The sequence below is a fragment of the Amblyomma americanum genome, chromosome 4 (genome assembly GCF_052857255.1).
Source record: "Amblyomma americanum isolate KBUSLIRL-KWMA chromosome 4, ASM5285725v1, whole genome shotgun sequence".
Taxonomy (NCBI): Eukaryota; Metazoa; Arthropoda; class Arachnida; order Ixodida; family Ixodidae; genus Amblyomma; species Amblyomma americanum.
Window position 1 is genome coordinate 127,202,927 of NC_135500.1, and position 18,148 is coordinate 127,221,074.

At 49.4% G+C, this 18,148-nt stretch overlaps 1 protein-coding gene and 1 non-coding gene across 2 annotated transcripts in view; both read right to left on the reverse strand.

Moving 5' to 3' along the window:
• LOC144129814 (uncharacterized) overlaps nt 1-12,740 on the reverse strand; it is a 28,810-nt gene extending 16,070 nt beyond the window's left edge. Inside the window, exon 1 of the mRNA XM_077663883.1 lies at nt 12,653-12,740. The gene's annotated coding sequence lies outside the window, so the exon portion shown is untranslated. The remainder of the gene's footprint in view (nt 1-12,652) is intronic.
• A 280-nt stretch (nt 12,741-13,020) lies between these two features.
• Nucleotides 13,021-13,102, reverse strand: TRNAL-AAG (transfer RNA leucine (anticodon AAG)). Its single transcript has one exon. It is a non-coding gene; the product is annotated as a tRNA-Leu (tRNA).
• Between the last annotated feature and the right edge of the window lie 5,046 nt (nt 13,103-18,148).

The window sequence follows — 18,148 nt, forward strand, 5'->3', positions numbered from 1 at the left end:
AGTCCCGTACAAGCTCTCTGTCATCGAGATGCCCAGGCTCAGAGTTTTATACTACGGACAGCTATTGATTTCAGGGCTGTGTCTGATTTAGCCGGTGCGTGATGGATGTTTGGAAATGTCCCCAAGACTTCGTTGCCTGAATATCATCACAGAAAAAGTTTTCCTTTCAGTTCTTTTGGGCTCTGACTATTGACTTTATCGTCTTACTGCTTATGCGCGGGACGGAGAACTCGGCTCGGCGTGTTTTTATTTGAATTCGTGTTTTCCTCGTATCATATGCTGTCTTGACTCATGATACTTTGAGGAGTTAATATAAAGTGTAATGTAACGTAGTTAGTTTTTTTGTGACAACTGCTTTATAATGCAGTTTCCTGAGAAGTGATGTGCCAGCTAAAACCTACGCCCGAATGTAGTTTATAGTTTCAGTCAGTATGACGCGCCGTCAATCGAAACGTAGTACTTTTGCAGATTGTCCCAGCGAGTAAAGTCATTGTGCCTCAGCAAACGCACAACCATAGAATGTGTATGCAGTTTAAAGGACATCCTGTTTTTCGTATTGTTTTAGAATGTAAAAAACATGAATTTACGAAATTAAGTTCTTCCCCATTCAGTTCTCATGGCAAGAAAACGAACCTGGCTAACCAATGTCGATTTGTGGTGTCACATCTGATTCTGTTGTTACAGTAAATTACCCTTTTCATCTCTCGAACCTTTTCACTTATTTTTAATGCGACAATGGTCCGCGTCAGAGATGCAGCCAGTAAGCTCTTTCGGGAGGGGCGCAAGCCCTGGCGCTATTGAGCCTTTGGAATATTGCCAGCGTGCTGTTCAAGAATACGCCTTTCTATGAACCACCAAAGGCGCAAAGTTGCGTTTCTGCTCGCCTGTCCGATGACCTTTCCATTGATCTACATTCATAGCGGCCTGCAAGACATATCGTTATTTGTAAAATTGTCTACCGACGTACGGAAGGACATTGGTCAGCGAAATTTATTGCTCCCAGCTGCACGCTAGCCCATTGTAAATTCTGATGAAAGCTAACAATTATAATGCAGCTCATTGTCGTAAAATGTCAAACAAAACAAAGAAATCTTCAGCCTTGTCGCGAGCGCAGTTTCTTTTTCGCAACTCATCACGTTATTTCGACTGAAAAGAAGGAAACAAACACCTTCACTCACAAAACATAAGTGCACCATACATTGTAGTTCTGGAGCTCGTTGCTGAGTTGAAGCTCCGTCTGCGCCAGATGTTTAGAAGACCTCGTTCTCTTCGCCTCGAACTTTGAAAAGCACATAAAAAGGTTTAGAACTGTACTAGATGCAATAAAGTTGTCCGGTATAACCTTGAAAGGAGAGAAGTGCCACTTTGCCTGTGAAGAGCAGCTGTTTCTAGGCCACATCTTTACCATGGAGGGAGTACACCCAGAACCGCAGAAAACAGCTGCCCTCACGCTGTTTCCTCCGCCTGCCAATAGGAAAGCTCTGCGCGGATTCCTCGGACTGTGCGCATGTTACCGACGATTTGTCAAGAACTTTTCACGCACCGCCGAGCCTCTGACCTACCTGAGAAAGGCATACGTGCCATTTAAATTGGAAGCGCTGCAACTGGAAGCCTTCAAGGAACTTCAGATTTCTTTACAGTCCCCACCGATTCTCGCGTACTTTGGTGAAAGCGCCGCGACTGAAATTCATACAAACGCAAGCAGCGTGGTCCTAGGCGCCGTCCTCGTTAAGAAAACTGACTGACTGGAGAAACTAATCGCATACGCTCGTAGTTCCCTGTCCAAGGCTGAGGCTAAGTATTCGACAGCTGAGAAGCTGTGCCTTGCCATTATCTGGGCTATGCCGAAATTTCGCCCCTACCTGTACGGACGATAGTTCAAGGTGGTCAGCGATCACCAAGCACTATGCTTTCTTGCAAGTTTAACGGACCCCTCCGGCCGCCTCACTCGATAGAGCTTTTACCTCCAGGAGTATGACGTCACCGTCATTTACAAGTCCGGTCGCCGCCAACTGCCTGTCAAGAGCGCCTGTTGATGCACCGCCGCCGGACGACGATGATGACGCCTTCCTCAGTCCCATCAGCTCTTGCTCTTTTAGATAGAGATAGATAAAGAGGAGGAGGGAAAGGCAGGGATGTTAACCAGAAAGGGGTTCCGGTTGGCTACCTTGCACTGGGGAAGAGGGATTAGGGGACTAAAAGGAGGAAGAGAGAAGGGAAAAAAGACATAACACACACACGCACAGCGCTGTCACAATTTGTCACTCAATCCAGTCGCTCTCAAGTAGGCAAAGAGTGCCTTGTATGCCTTGAGGGCACTCGACAGCTGTGGCCACGAACCGAGGATCTTTTGCTCTGTTAATGGGCGAGGATCGAGGCGGTACAGGGCACAACACAGTGTATGTCATGCACTTGCAAATGCAGGGCACTCACAGAGAAGATGAGCGATGGTCTCCTCACAACCACAGCTCTCACAGGCAGGGCTGTCGGCCATCCCCATCCGGAAAGCATTGTAATTGGTAAATTCAACACCGATTCATAAACGGCATAACAGCGTTGCGTCGCGACGTTCTAACTTACGTGGAAGACGAAGGCGCAGTTCAGGGTCTAGTGCCTTGAGGTGGAGGTTGCAAAACTCTCCCGTGTTCCACGCTGAAAGTGTGAGCTCCAGCGCCAAAGGGCGAAGCCCACACGCAGCGTCAGGTCTCGATATTGGGATCCTCATTGGAAGTCCGTCGTTGTGAGCAGAACGCGCAGCCGCATCAGCCTGCTGATTACCGTTAATGCCACAGTGTCCTGGCAGCCATTGGAAAATGATGTCACCATGAGAACACATATTCGGCACCTCACACGGGTTCCCTGTCATCACCTCGCAACACTCCCAATAATTAGGCCGCGTACTGCATTCGCCAAAGTCATTGAAGCCCATCGCGCATATCTTCCATCGCAGTTCACCCCTGCGTCAAGACTGTGCTCACCCTTATGGAGTCTTCATGAACCTCAGGTTCACCTCTATATTCCTGGCATTACAAAGAAAGCTGGTGTATCACTGCCCGCTCTCAAACAACTGACATTGAGTCACCTGCATTCTTACCACAGTCACCGCATACATATTTACACAGATGGATCAGTTCGCTCGACCAGTTCTGCGGGGCCGGTGGTGATACCGGCCAGATCCATCTTCATGAAAGTGAAGACGACCTATCCAACATCTTCAACTGGTGCAGAACTCGCAGCCTTACGGGCTGCGATAGAGTTCACCAGTCAAGAACCTCCACATGACTGGACGGTTTTCACCGACTCTAAAGCAGCCCTTCAAGCCCTGCAAGCTGCGCTACGCCGCGGGTAGCAGGAGCAACTTGTTGCCGAGATCCGTCTACTGTACCACGGCACCGTTTCCAAAGCTCTAGCTCTTTTGCACAGCAGTAACGCTATGACCCAGACCTGAAACGCCTCACCGAGTACTTGAAAGGCTAGGTTTCTTCACACCTCGCTTCTTTCAAGCGAGGATTGTCTTCGTTCTGTGTGCAGATTGATGTCCCCGTGAAGAACTTTGCAGCGAACAAAATATGCAGCCTACCTCTTTGTTGTACTTGCAAGCCTCAGTTCTTCAGGCTTCACACGACGAGCCGACAGCTACACATCTCGGGTTTGGTCGCTCCTTCCGCCGCTTTCAAGACAAGTATTGCTGGCCCCGACTGACTGCCGATGTCGCATATGATGTGAAAACCTGCCGAGATTGTCAGCGCCATAAGACCCTCCCACTCGACCAGCAGGATTTCTGAAGCCCATTGAACCCCCCTCTAGGCCCTTTCAGCAGATCGGCATGTACTTGCTGGGCCCTTTCCCAAAGTCAACGTCTGGAAATAAGTGGATCGTCATAGCGATCCGACTACCTGATCCGCTACGTCGGGGCAAAATCACTGCCGAACGGAAAAGCAGCAGAAGTCACCAAATTTTTCGTGGAATGCATTCTTCTGCGACACGGCGCCCCCGATGTGCTCATCACGGACAGAGGAACAGCATTCACGGCGGAACTAACGCAAGCCATCCTGCGTTACAGCCAAACCAGCCACCGAAGGACAACTGCATACCATCCGCAGACCAACAGACTGACTGAGCGCCTGAACAAAACCATCGCCGATATGCTCGCCATATATGTCGATGCCGAACACAACACCTGGGATGTCATCCTGCCTTACGTCGTCTTCGCCTACCACACCGCAGTGCAGGAGACCACTCAGATGACGCCTTTTAGGCTCGTCCATGGCAGGGAAGCCACGTCCACGCTAGACGCCATGCTGCCCAACGTTACAGGAGAAGAGAACGTCGACGTTGCCGCCTACCTTCAGTGAGCAGAAGCCCGAAGACACCCCGATTACGGATCAAAGACCAGCAGCGGACCGACACCTGATGCTGCAACCTACGAAAACGAAACGCGGAATACAACCGGATACCGAGTCTGGGTTTGGACGCCCATTCGCCGCCGCGGATTGAATGAAAAGCATTTGCGCTGCTATTTCGGCTCGTACAAGGTCCTTCAGAGGCTAGGTGAACGGGACTATGAATTAAGTCGTCCCTGAAGAAATAGCTGCATCCATGGGACGCCGAGTGCGACCAAAAGTTGTCCATGTCGTCCGTCTAAAGCCCCATTATGCGCGCTAAATGACGCTCTGTTTCCCCACTCGGTGTTTATTTTGCACAATCCATTTTGTTTCGAGTTGCCTAATGTTTTAAAAATCGGGTTGATGCTTCGTTGAGAGGGGAGTAATGCCGCGAATCTTTGTAGTGTTTGTTCATTCTTCAAAGCGGCCGACACACCGCTTTATAACTTCGTTTGCGACGAAGGACGCAACCAGATTTATCTCGATTGATCGCATTCAGGCGGAGCCGATTCTACGTTGTTCCAGGGTGTTCTAGTAACTTTGCACGCTTTAGCTCGAAAGTTCGCTATCAGCTGTAAATTGAGCACGAGGATTCTGTTCGATGACCGCCGAGCACGCTTGATGCTACGCCACCGCCGAGTGATTCAGTCCATTGCAGGTGCAAGAAAGCCCAAATAAAGAGTTTTATTTAGACGCCATTTTTGCTATCTTTCTGCTCTCCAGAATGCAGTCACCATTTGATGATGCAGTCACCACTTGATGACATCTTCAAACCTCTGTCTTACCTCGCGTCTACAAAACACACAGCCTCTCTGAAAGACCGGAGTATGTGCTACATGAGTTGATAATGCACAAACGCAGCATCGGAAAAATAGCAAAAATATAAAATTTCTCTCGTTGTCAGCCATAAAATTAGGGAGACAATTAAGCTCTGCCTGACTGAATTGATGCAGCAGCGTTAATGGTTATTTGCAACATTCTAAGTTAGTATCTCTTTGTAATTACACACCCTCATTACATACAACTGCACATACCAGACCACGTGAAACACTCCAAGACATAAGGTGTCCCTTTAGCCACGTAGAAAGATCGTATACCTGAATCTCCTAGGAGTAGCATGTCTTGACTCTCAACCCAAGGGCCGTGGGTCCGATTCACAACTAATCACCCAAATTTACAGTCATGAGTGTTTAATTTGTTTTACATTGTTGTATCTTATAACGACACTTAAGTCACGCTACAACCTCGCAGTATGACTTCGATTGGGGTTAATAATTTTCATTCCACATCTCAACGTGTGACATCATGCAGAACTCTCTCGACCAGTCCTGAATCGGGGTTAATATCGTTACCGAGGAATTACCAACAGGAAGATTCTGCCGCAGCATATTTTAAGCTGACATGTAGTTAACCAAGAGGGAGATGCGCACGCAGAAAAACAATATCAGAGTTCTGAACATAGAAGAAAAAAGCAGAGGAAGCTCGAGCATGAAAAACAAATTTTCACCAGAACATAGCCGTATTCCTGGTCGAAAACTTCATGCATTATTATCACTCGGGTAAAACTCATCATGTAGCAGCAACTTCTCTTTTGTTTTCATTTTCTATGCTCACAGCCATTTTCATTGCTGAATCGTTAAAATAACCTGATTTTTGTTTTAATTTCCTGAAGATTTCGTCTTTTAAAAAAGCCAATTGCCCCATTTTGATGTCACCTCTGTGTTCTTCGCGAGCGGCACATGGTAGGCAGGAGCTAATCTAATCTAAGGCTAAAAACAGCGACACTCTTGCTCTGCATGCCTTTCATCTACAATAGAACAGTCTCGAATCGGGACAGCAGCTTTAGCTAACAATTAGTGTAATCACAATTACTATAACACTGTACAGGCACCATGAATGGCTTGATACTCATGTAGTGAAAAATGAAGATTGGTTTTTGGGGAAAGGAAATGGCACAGTATCCATCTCACAAATCGGCGAACTCCTGAACAGCGCCATAAGGGAAGGAATAAGGGAGGGAGTGAAAGAAGAAATGAAGAAAGAGGTGCCGTAGTGGAGGGCTCCAGAATAATTTCGACCACCTGGGGATATTTAACGCGCACTTACGTACATAGCAAACACACGGGCGCTTTAGCGTTTTGCCCCCAAGTGGTGGCACTGCAATCTTATTTTTGGTTTCCTGTAAGTTAGTAGCACCACAGTGCCACAACGACAGGCGCAATCGCGCGAGCATGCGGTAGTCTTCAAGCAAGAAGAAAGAAGACAGGTTGGGAAGCTTGCGCAAATGCTTCATTGGCATTCTACCCTATACCGTGGCCAATCCCCCCCACGTGGGTATGTGCCATATTACTTGAGGAGAAGAAGAAGAAGAAGAAGAAGAAGAAGAAGAGACTAGGACTGCCTCTGTCTCTTACAGTTCTTCTATCGTTCGGTGCGAGTGCCAAGGGATTCCCGTTAAGCAGTGTATGCGGCTACCTTCACGATTACATAAGTGCAACTAATCGATTATCCTGTTAGCTATACACAAAATTCTTTCGCATGTCCAAAAAAGGCTAGATTGATTCTATTCCGGATGACTCATACCCCTTGAATTCATTTTATTTTTCCCAATTTTTTTTTATCTTGATTCAGTCTTCTGACGTTTCCTTCCCCGCGCAAATGCTTCATTGGCATTCTACCCTATACCTTGGCCAATCCCCCCACGTGGGTATGTGCCATATTACTTGAGGAGAAGAAGAAGAAGAAGAAGAAGAAGAAGAAGAAGCTTGCGCAGTCACCGAGGCTAAACTGCTACATCAAGAAGGCTTCTGATATTTCCGCAGAAGCTGGCCCAGGTTGACCTGGTGACGAGCGAGTGCTTCGACTGCGGCGACATGTTCGGCCACGGTAGATTCCAGCACTGGATCTTCATTCTCACGGAGGCGTCCGTGGGCGCGATGCACTGCCACACACTCGTCTTCCGTCTCATCTCCGACGACGTCGACCACTGGTGCAAGAAGCCGCGGGGTGAAGTGGTGATGTCTGCTGCCTCCTGGAGGATTGTGGCGATCCCTATTGACCCCGATGGACGTGTCAGCCGGTGCACTGTCTAAAAACACCCGGACGACCTTAACGACACACAGGTTGTCGGCTGCGACGAGTGGGACTACGACCCGGAGAGGCAGAACAGCACCATAGTGAGCTACTGGGACCTCGTCTGCGACAGGCAGCCGCTTCTTGCTGTGGCGCAGATCGTCTACATTGCGGGCGCTCTGCTCTTCATGAGTGGCGTCGGACTCGCTGCGGACCGCTTGGGGCGACAACCCGTGCTCCTCTCGTCGGTGGTGGTCCTGCTGTTGGCAACACTAGGTGGTTGTTTCGCTCTGACGTACCGCATGTACATCCTCTCGAGGTTCCTCAACTCTGGCTGTGTCGCGACGGTCACGGTGCTCTCCTCCACGCTGCTCTTTGAGGTTTCGACTCACCGGCGCCGGAGCCTGCATCTATGTGCCGCCATGTCCGCGGGAATACTCGTAGCGGAAGGGTGGTTCACCGTTGCACGGCTGCTGCGACAGCTCCACTGGATTCTTCTGGAGATCTTCATGCTCCTGCCGACAGTCCTCACGCTGGTCGTGTTCACTGCAGCGTACGAATCCCCGCGTTGGTGCGTTGCCAAAAAGGACATGACCAGCGCCGAAATGATCATGCTCTCTGCGGCTAAGAAGAGCAAGTTCCCGCTGACCACCACGGCTTCCATGCTGGGAATGCCTAAAGAGGAGTTTGCGCTCAGTGAGGCCCGCTTTCAGGTCACTGGAGGGGATGTGTCCGGGGCGCATGAACTGCGACACCATGCGCTGGTGATGTACTGTTCCAGTTTTGCTATTACGTTCACATTGTTGTCAGTACTGCTACTTGAGGCCGAGGTATCATCCCGAAAAACTCCTGGTTCCAGTGGTCATCTGTTTGCGGAATGCTCTTGGGCTTCGCGCTGCTTATCGCTGCGGTGAGAATGGTAACCATGTCGCCCTTACTATTCACCGCCCTAGGAGGTCTTGGTGGCATCGCCGGATTGATAAGTCTGACTTCAGCATTGAAAGATCACCTCCTAACCAGTGTGTTGCTGGTTTTGGCCAAGCCGCTCGTATACGCCAGCGATGTCATCATATTCACGACTGTCATGAGTCTGGGTGGCGCTGCTGTCCTCTGCGACATGATATGCTGGCTCGTGGGCTTCGGCCGTTTGGGAGACGCCTGCGCTGCTGTCTTGTTCGCGATGCCAAACGTGGGTCACAGAGACCTGCTTTTCGTTCTCGCTGGGACGGCGCTTTTCGCGATGATGCTTGCGCAGCTCAGTCTCCCGCCGAAGCACGAAGTTCTGATAGTAAGCACCGCAGCTCGTACCTCCAAAAACATACGAGGCCTCGAATTCATGAAGCACTCGCTCGACACGCAAATGAGTTATAAGAAGGAAAGCCGCAGCATATCCCGTGCAAGTTCTTTGTCATCGAGAGGCCCAGGCTTAAAGGTTGACACCATGAACACTTACTGATTCAAGAGATGTGCCTTATTTAGCCATCTATATTGTGTTTGCAGACGGCCTCGACATTCTGTGGTATTGTATTCTGTAGTTATGTTTGTATAAACTAGGTGGCGCTAGGCATGCGCCCTATCTGGTCAGCTGACTCGCACATCTGTATATATATTCATCATTGAACTGGAATAAAAGGGGAGTTGGTCGAAGTATGTACGTGGCGGGTGCTTGACGTGGTGGTGCTCCGGCGGCTCCAGGCAGTCGGACCGGGCAGTTCCCCAACGGTACGGGATACAACAGTTGGCGACGAGTGGTGAAGTAACCGAACGCGGAAGCAATGAGCCTGCATCAACCGCCCGAGTTCCTGCCGACGCCCGGGAAGCCCGCCATTCCTTGGACGCAGTGGCACCGCCTTTTCAAGAACTATCTCCTGGCGTCCGGGAGCGACGCTCACCCACCTGCGCGCCGTAAAGCTTTGCTGCTACACTGTTTGGGTGTGGAAGGCCAACGCTTGTACTACGCGTTGCCGGAGGAGAAATCGTCGACGCCGCCTACAGAAGGAAAGGACCGTCGACGAGCTGCAAAGTACTCTCCATTAACAACAGGTCAACCGGTGAGAGTCAAGTTGCCTGGTCACGTGCCTAAGGGCGCTCTGAGCTACTCGAGTCCATTCACCATTGTGGACCAATGTGGTCAAGATACCTACAAGCTCAATGATGGCCGCACATGGAATCGGAGTCGGCTGGTACCTTGCCCCCAACCAGTTCCACCACCTACAGTTCCGAAAAGTTGTTCGCCTGAATCAGCAAAACCACTTGGCGAACCACAGCAGGAGAACCACGACCCACCCCAGCAGCCATCTGTTCAGACGCCAGTTGAAAGGGACGTTCCAGGACTGAGGCATTCGACGAGACAAAGAAGACCACCAGTGTGGTTTAAAGACTATGAAAGACATTGAGTGTTTATTGTGTTTTTCCAGTGTTAGTTGCTAACTCTTTTGAGGGGGGAATAATGTGGTATTGTATTCTGTAGTTATGTTTGTATAAACTAGGTGGCGCTAGGCATGCGCCCTATCTGGTCAGCTGACTCGCACATCTGTATATATATTCATCATTGAACTGGAATAAAAGGGGAGTTGGTCGAAGTATGTACGTGGCGGGTGCTTGACGTGGTGGTGCTCCGGCGGCTCCGGGCAGTCGGACCGGGCAGTTCCCCAACGGTACGGGATACAACACATTCGTTGCGCTTAAATCATTACGGCAAAACTTTTATTTCAACTCTGACTGGTCAATTTATCGTCTTAGTACTCAAGCGCATTTAGCTAAACATGATTTTGTGTAGTTTTTATCTCGCTCATTGTTTCCCTGGCCCCATGTGATCCAGTGGCGAGCTATTATTATACGATATGTAACGTATTTAGTAAAGTTTGTGACTTCTGTGCCAAGTGTATTACATCGTGGTTTCCCTCAGAAGTGTTATGTATGGTGTTACCTGCACCCCAAAGGTAGTTCGTTTTTGGAATTAGTACGACGCATCTTCGAACGAAGTGTGGATTCGCGCGCTGCCGTGTGGTGTAACCCAATGCGACGCAGCTGGCAATTCTACCTCTTAATGGCTCTACGTAGCCGCCGCCGCACCCCTTTCTGATCTGTGCGCTAACCTACCTTTATTGTACGACGCGATAGCTAATGGGTTAATGCCCATACAAGCATACGCAGAAGTGGTCTTTTTTTAAATTGACATTCATAGACCCCTCGGAGTCCTCATACCACTACCGTAAGAGTGGTACCTTTTGCACCATGCCATTAGTGCAGCGGTTAAGTGGTGCGCCACAGCCCTGGGATGGCAGGCGCTGCCACCAGTGGCATTTCTGCGGTCCAAGTGGATCTTCCCGAGCAGCATCGCGCGACCAATAATTTATCCGCCACCTACCAGGTTGCATGTGGACACTATTCTTTTATGGGTGACATAAAGTGTCTCTCTCTCTCTCTCTCTCTCTCTCTCACACACACACACACACACACACACACACACACACACACACACACACACACACACACACACACACACACACACACACACACACACACACACACACACACACACACACACACACACACACACACACACACACACACACACACACACACACACACACACACACACACACACACACACACACACACACACACACACACACACACACACACACACACACACACACACACACACACACACACACACACACACACACACACACACACACACACACACACACACACACACACACACACACACACACACACACACACACACACACACACACACACACACACACACACATACACACACACGCACACACGCACGCACGCGCACACGCATACACACACACACACACGCACACGCACGCACACACACACACACACACACACACACACACACACACACACACACACACACACACACACACACACACACACACACACACACACACACACACACACACGCACACACACACACACACACACACACACACGAACGCACGCACGCGCGCCGCACACACGCACACACACACACACACACACACACACACACACACACACACACACACACACACACACACACACACACACACACACACACACACACACACACACACACACACACACACACACACACACACACACACACACACACACACACACACACACACACACACACACACACACACACACACACACACACACACACACAGACACACACACACACACACACACACACACACACACACACACACACACACACACACACACACACACACACACACACACGCACGCACGCACGCACGCACTGTTACCAGCAAAAGTACTTGAAGTGTCACCCGTCCGGCCTAGAAAGCTGTGTGTGCATTGCCAATCGCATATATTAAGCGTTAGTGGTCTCAAAAATTATTCGGCTTTTATTTCTGATTTGTTTTTCTCTCTGCCCGATCCACTAAATGTGCCCGATTTCCTAAAAGCAATGTTGATTCTCACAGCAGCTATATATATGCTTATGATCACTGTAGGGCTGGTAATTGCAGAATTTTTAACTCTGGTAAGGGCTCGCGGATGTGAACGGCTGCCGGCGAAGTGCTCGAAGGCTCGCAGTGCTCTGTTCGTTTGCGACAAGTCCGTAACTGATGCGGCGTTGCCGTCATCTGTTCAAAATTATTTCCGTCATTCTACCACCTGTAGCCCGATGATCATGCCTTCAGTAGTTATAGCATTTTTGGCGCAAAACGCTGTATAGACCGCGTCGGCAGGAAATGTATAACTGTAAGAAATGCACACCGTATCGCACATGAATTAAACCACTTCACATTAGGGCGTGCTTAAGCGAGGTGCGACCTGTGAAAGCGTTTGATGAGCTGAGCACATCATTGCAGTCGGGACAGGGGTTGAAATAGGCGCTTATAAGACGGTATGCAACACCGAGATTGATTGACTTTCCACTGGTCGCAGGATGGCCCGGTCACACTACACAAGTCTAAATGTTATCAACAATCGCAAATAGATGGAGTTAAAACCGCAATTTACTAATTCGTTTGTCTGTGAATTCGCTAGTGTGATTTCATTATTATGTGTTTTGTTTTGCGTCCTCCCACTTTGCGCTCTTTCCAAGCGGCTAACCTTTCAGATAATACACACGACATTCGTCGAGTGCTAGCACTCGCATTGACTCAACTAGATCTTCATGAGAAAAATCATTTACATACCTGCGTGTGTGAGAACGCGCTTCAATATGTTCAGTTTCGGCTGTCAGACACTGTCGCTTTACCACATTGCAATGGAAGCTCGCGCTCTCTTCATTCAAGTCGAAAACATGCTTACTTCCGCATAGCATTGGTCCTTCTTCCGTACTGACATCCCGAAATATCCGGCGCAGTTGCCGTTTCGAAAACCAACAATGCCTTCTGGCATCTGGCACCATTCCGAATATGCACAGCTGTCAGCTGCATCCATGCGAACGCCGATGCTGCTGCTGCGATGCGTTGCTCCCTCTTTAGGCTTTGCACGGTACCAATTGGCCTTGGCTCCCCTTCTTCCTTCATCGTCACAAAAATAAAAAAACGCAGTAAAACTTTGGCAGCGGTCGGATTCGAACCCACGCCCCCGAAGAGACTGATGCCTTAAACCAGCGCCTTAGACCGCTCGGCCACGCTACCCACGAGCACAGTTAGCTTGCGCCGCGCATTTCAAATCATGGCTGGCTGTCTGAACTCTATACGCGACTTATTTTTTCCCCTCTGTGTCACGCTCAAGCACCCGCTGCTTTTCCGTTCTTCAGGAGCGCCCGTCCCGCAGGAGTGCCTCTTAGTCTGACTTTTTGTGCTCCCAGCAGCGCTTCCGCGAGTTCGTCGAAAGTGTTGCTGATGCCTAATTGTAGCAGTTTCTCGGTTGACGTGTTTCTGGGTAAGTGGAGAGCTGTCTTGTAAGCCTTCCTCAGGATGGTGTCTGCTTGTTCTCTTTTCGCCTTGGTGGTTGCGTGGTACGGCAGGGAGTACGTAACTCGGCTGACTATGAGGCTGTTTACTAGCTTGAGGGTGTCTTCCTCTCCCATGCCATATCTCTTTTGAGAGACGTGGTTGATCATGCGGCCCACCTGCTCTGCCGCTTTGCTTAGCAGGCTAATGGTGTGACTGCATCCTGAAAAGGCTGGTCGGGACACTCGCGGACTGACAGACAGATACGCGGAGATGCCGGACCACCTTAGAGAAACCTTTAACGTTAAGCCCATACCGAGAAATATGGACCCTAACCTTCACGCAAACCGACGCAAGGCTAGGGCGGAGTACGTAGAGAAAACGCTAGCCTCGGAAGAAAACAGTATACACGGACGCTGCCGTCTAGCCGTGCGGGTCAGAACACGCAGCCGCACTGGTAGTCGTAGACAGCAAAGGAAGAATGCTAACGAGCGCCGCAGCAAAAGTCGCGGGCGCAGCGTAGGCCGAGGAAATTGCCGTCGCGCTGGCGGCAGCAGAAGGCTACAGAACCGGTCGCCCACTCAACATACTAACAGATTGGAAAGAAACGTGCAAAAACTATACAAAGGGCAGAGTCAGCAAAATGGCCCTTAGGATACTCGGCGGGGTAGCCTCTGCAGGGTTGGAAAAACTCAGATATAATTTAATTTGGATCCCAGGCCACGCGGGAACAGAGGAGAACGAAAGGGCGGACAACTTAGCTCGAGGGGAAGCAATCCGAGCCGGGCAGTCACACGGGGTCTTCACCTTCAAGCCTGCGAGGGGGGATACACAGAACTTTAAACCTATGCAAAGGCGTCAGGATTAGATACCCGCCACCACACAAAGCTCTGACAAAGGAGGAGGCCACTGCTTGGCGCAGATTGCAAACGAACTCCTTCCCCAATTTATATATACTAAGCAAAATGTACCTATCGCAATACAGGGACACCTGTCCGTGGTGCGGAGCCATACCGACACTCTACCACATCACATGGGAATGCGAACGTAACGAGGCATTTCACAAACACAAACACCCGAGTGCGGAGCAATGGGAGAGCCGTCTCACCAGCAGCGAGCTCACGGCCCAGAGGGCCTTTATAGAGCACGCGACCGGTGCAGCACGACTCAGTGGAGCCTTGGAATAGGGGCCCACCCTTGCTGACGAGAAGACTCTAGTCGCCGGCGCAAGCACGAAGACGACGGAGCCTTCGATCCGTGAATCCCTTTGGAAATCAATAAATGTTTTCACTCATTCACTCATCCTTCTTTAGAGCGGGGATACCTTCAGGGAGGAGAATGTAGATTTAGTGCACATGCCCTATAGAGTAAATATAAAGGGTAATAAAACTTTTTAAGAGGGAGGGGGGAGGGGCTGCAGGCGCAAACACATTCCTTTGGGACATACAGCATCTGCATGTATTTGTTGGTAAAATATTCATAGCGAAAAATTGTAGCGCAAGTACACTGTGGCGGTCACCGAAATTAGTGAAAGTGAATAGAGACTAGGACGTACGAAATAAACAGCCTATAACATGCCGCTTTGGTGCAGACCACTGCCATTGTGTGACAATAAAGGGTCATTTTTCAGGTTATTACTGACTCGTCACAGGTGGAGCGAATGAAAGCTACCAGTTTTTCCAGGGAAAGGAACATTGTATTCACGTCTACAGAAATGCTACTTCCCGGAGAGTCTAGACACACGCCTAGCGGTACTGAACCTTTGCGTATTCACCATACCTTGCCTGTCAGCCAGCTAATGCCCTAAGTTTCAATGGACGCTCTTAGGCATATATTTTAAATCCTACACTCATTAATGGTAGACCGCAAGACGCATCGTTACCTGTAAAATTACCTTCGGAAGTATACAAGCAGGTCTCTCATGATACGAAAGAGAGAGAGAAATAACTTTAATGACCAAGGGATTAGGGACACGCAGGTCCCTGAGTCCCCGCACTACCCCACTGCTCTATACGTTTATGAGTTTATGGAGTTTCATGTCCTGGTCGGCTCGGACAGGGTCGATCTTTTGCCTGGCCTTGTCCATCGAGCGCAGTAGGATCTCCCATACTTCCCAAATTGCCAGGAGCTCCTGACCCCACGGGAGAGGGTCCGCAGGGGATTCTAGGAGAAGGCGGGTTATTGTGCGAGTAGACGGCATAATTATGTCAGCGCAGTGCAATGACCTTCACGTTACCTACAATGCGGATAAGAAATAACAACGGAGAATATAGCCGAGAAAGTAAAAAAGAGAAAGAAACACAACCTAATATTAAATAAAAGACTGCTAAATAAAAGAGAGTGCAATAACCTCCATGATAGCCACAATTCGGATAAAAGATAACGGAGAATATTGCCGAGAAAGTAAAAAAAAAGGAACATAACTTAATATTAAAGAGTGCTGTCGCAAGCGCAGAAGATTTATTCTCTCGAGACTTCGCGCTCTTGTTTCAGGAGAGAAGAAAATAACAATGCCTTCTTGTACCAGACACGTCTGTACACAACCCACTGTAGCGTTTCAAGGCTGATTTAACAGGCACTGGAGCTTCGAGGATAGTAAATGAGTCCGAGAGAAGAGGCACACCCCGCTACAGTCCCCTGAATCTCTCCAGCTGCCGGCAGAGCTGTTCTGCCGACTGCGCCATCGCAGTTTCTTGCTGGCGTGCGTGAAGCTCCGTCAACGCCAGGTGCCAATTACCGGCGGGACAGGTGAGCGTAACCGTGGCAGTTGTGCTTGCACCGTGCGTCGAGCCGCTGTACGCGACGACGAAGAACAGGCCGCACAGCTCGACTGATTGAGTGAACGCGTGGAAGCTATAGGCAGCAGTACATGCAGATTATCAAGGATACGTGCATTTTGCCTTTATTGACTGTGTTCGCACGACTATTACCTTTAAAGCGGCAGTTATCCCAAGTCCGAACTTGCCGGACTTCCCGGCTGGATTTGTAGCATTTGACCGCTTAGTCGCGGGCTTCTGCGTAACACTTCGGCAGCGAATTTTGAATGATAAACTAGAGGAGAAAAATAATTTCACCCCAAAATACGTAGTTTATTGAAATACCCTCCGCTGAGCTCTACGCAGTAGTTCTGAAGGCGTTAAATAACTCCCATAGACTCCATGATACTTCATGTGCAACAGGGTTAGGGAGCGGCACAGTGCGATAGGTTTTCTGGTAGCTGCTCACTGGTTGGATTAGCCGCATGTTCAAAAAGAAAAAAACAACATTGCTCTTATTCCTGAGCTTATCTTGAAATGCAAATAACTAAAAGGTCAAAGGGAGCTGGTAAGAAAGAATCGTGAAGTAATTCCTTGCTTAGACTTGATAACACTTGAGTGAAATAAAAAGTTGTAAATGACTGCAATGTAGGCGTTTATGTGTGGTGTGTGTGTATGTGCGTGCGTGTTGTGTCCACGGGGGTATGTGCCCAAAGACATTGAAAATATCAGCCAAAATATTAAGACAAGGAAACCAGGAATGCGTCTAAAAAAGCACAAGCGGCGACTACGTGAAGACCCGAAGTTCCGCGCCCGTGAAGAGGAGTGGAGGCGTCAAACCCGAGAGGATCCAGCCACCACTAAGCCAGCTGTAGCACTAACAGTGAGGCAGCGGTAGCAACCAGGTGGCAACCAGCGAGCGTTATAATGTGCAGCGTGTTTGATGATCAACTGGCAATTTCTAGTTGTCCCGAGCCCTGAAAAACATGTTTAGGAGCACGGAAGCAAAAAAAAGAAGCATGATGCTTCAATTGCGAGAACACAAAACAGTAGTAATCCGAAGACAGCTAGCAATAGTAATCCGACGAATTAAGCACAACAGTCGTACAAATTATTGGTACTGCAAATACAATCCCTTGTAAACCGTCACATTAATGCAAAATTATAAGCGGTAGCCTGTCTTTTGGTAGGCCACGTGACGAGTGTCAGACAACCTAGCACCATTTTCCCCCAATAAATTTAATTCTGTGATGTGTTAGTCTGATGGCGGTCGCCCACACTGTTAAAAATATTTCAGGGCTTTAAATGATCAAAACAAAACGCGTTTTGTTGTTTTTAACAGCTCGTTGAAAACGAACAAAAAATAGGAGGGCTTGAGCTCCGCCAGAAGTGCATGACGCCATAGCGTTAATGGGTTAATGACCATATATGCGGAATCGATCATTCTCAACTTTACATTCAAAGATACTTGGGACTCGTCATACCACTCCTGGCGCAGTCGTGCAGCGGTTAAGAGGTGCCCTACTGCCCTGCGATCGCAGGTGCTGCCCCCGGTGGGGCTGGTGTGACCTATGTTGCTCTTCCTTAGCAAACCTTCGCGACCAGTCATTAATGTAATTGGCACCTGCCACGGTGGTCGTTTTGCTCACAATCTGCTGGGCAGGTTGTGATGATGCCACATTGTCACGTGACCTAACGCCGACTTGGGTTCAACGCCCAGACGACTACGCTGGATTTTCAGCTGAAGGTGCTCCCAGCGGGGGCCTTGAGCGGCCCGGGTGAACCTTACCGAGAGGCCAGTCATTAATTTAACTGCCATCTGCCACGGTCGGCAGGTCGTGTGACGCCGCAAGGTCACGTGACCTATGTGGCCCACCGGCCTCCTTAGTTGCTCTCTGAGCACAAGCTGCCTCACAACGCCGACGCCGACAACGGCGTCGCGTACAACGCTGACACCGGACTTTCTGGACAACAAAGCCTTAAAGCGACTCTGAAACACCTTCCCAGAAGAGAACATCAACTCGCTCAATCA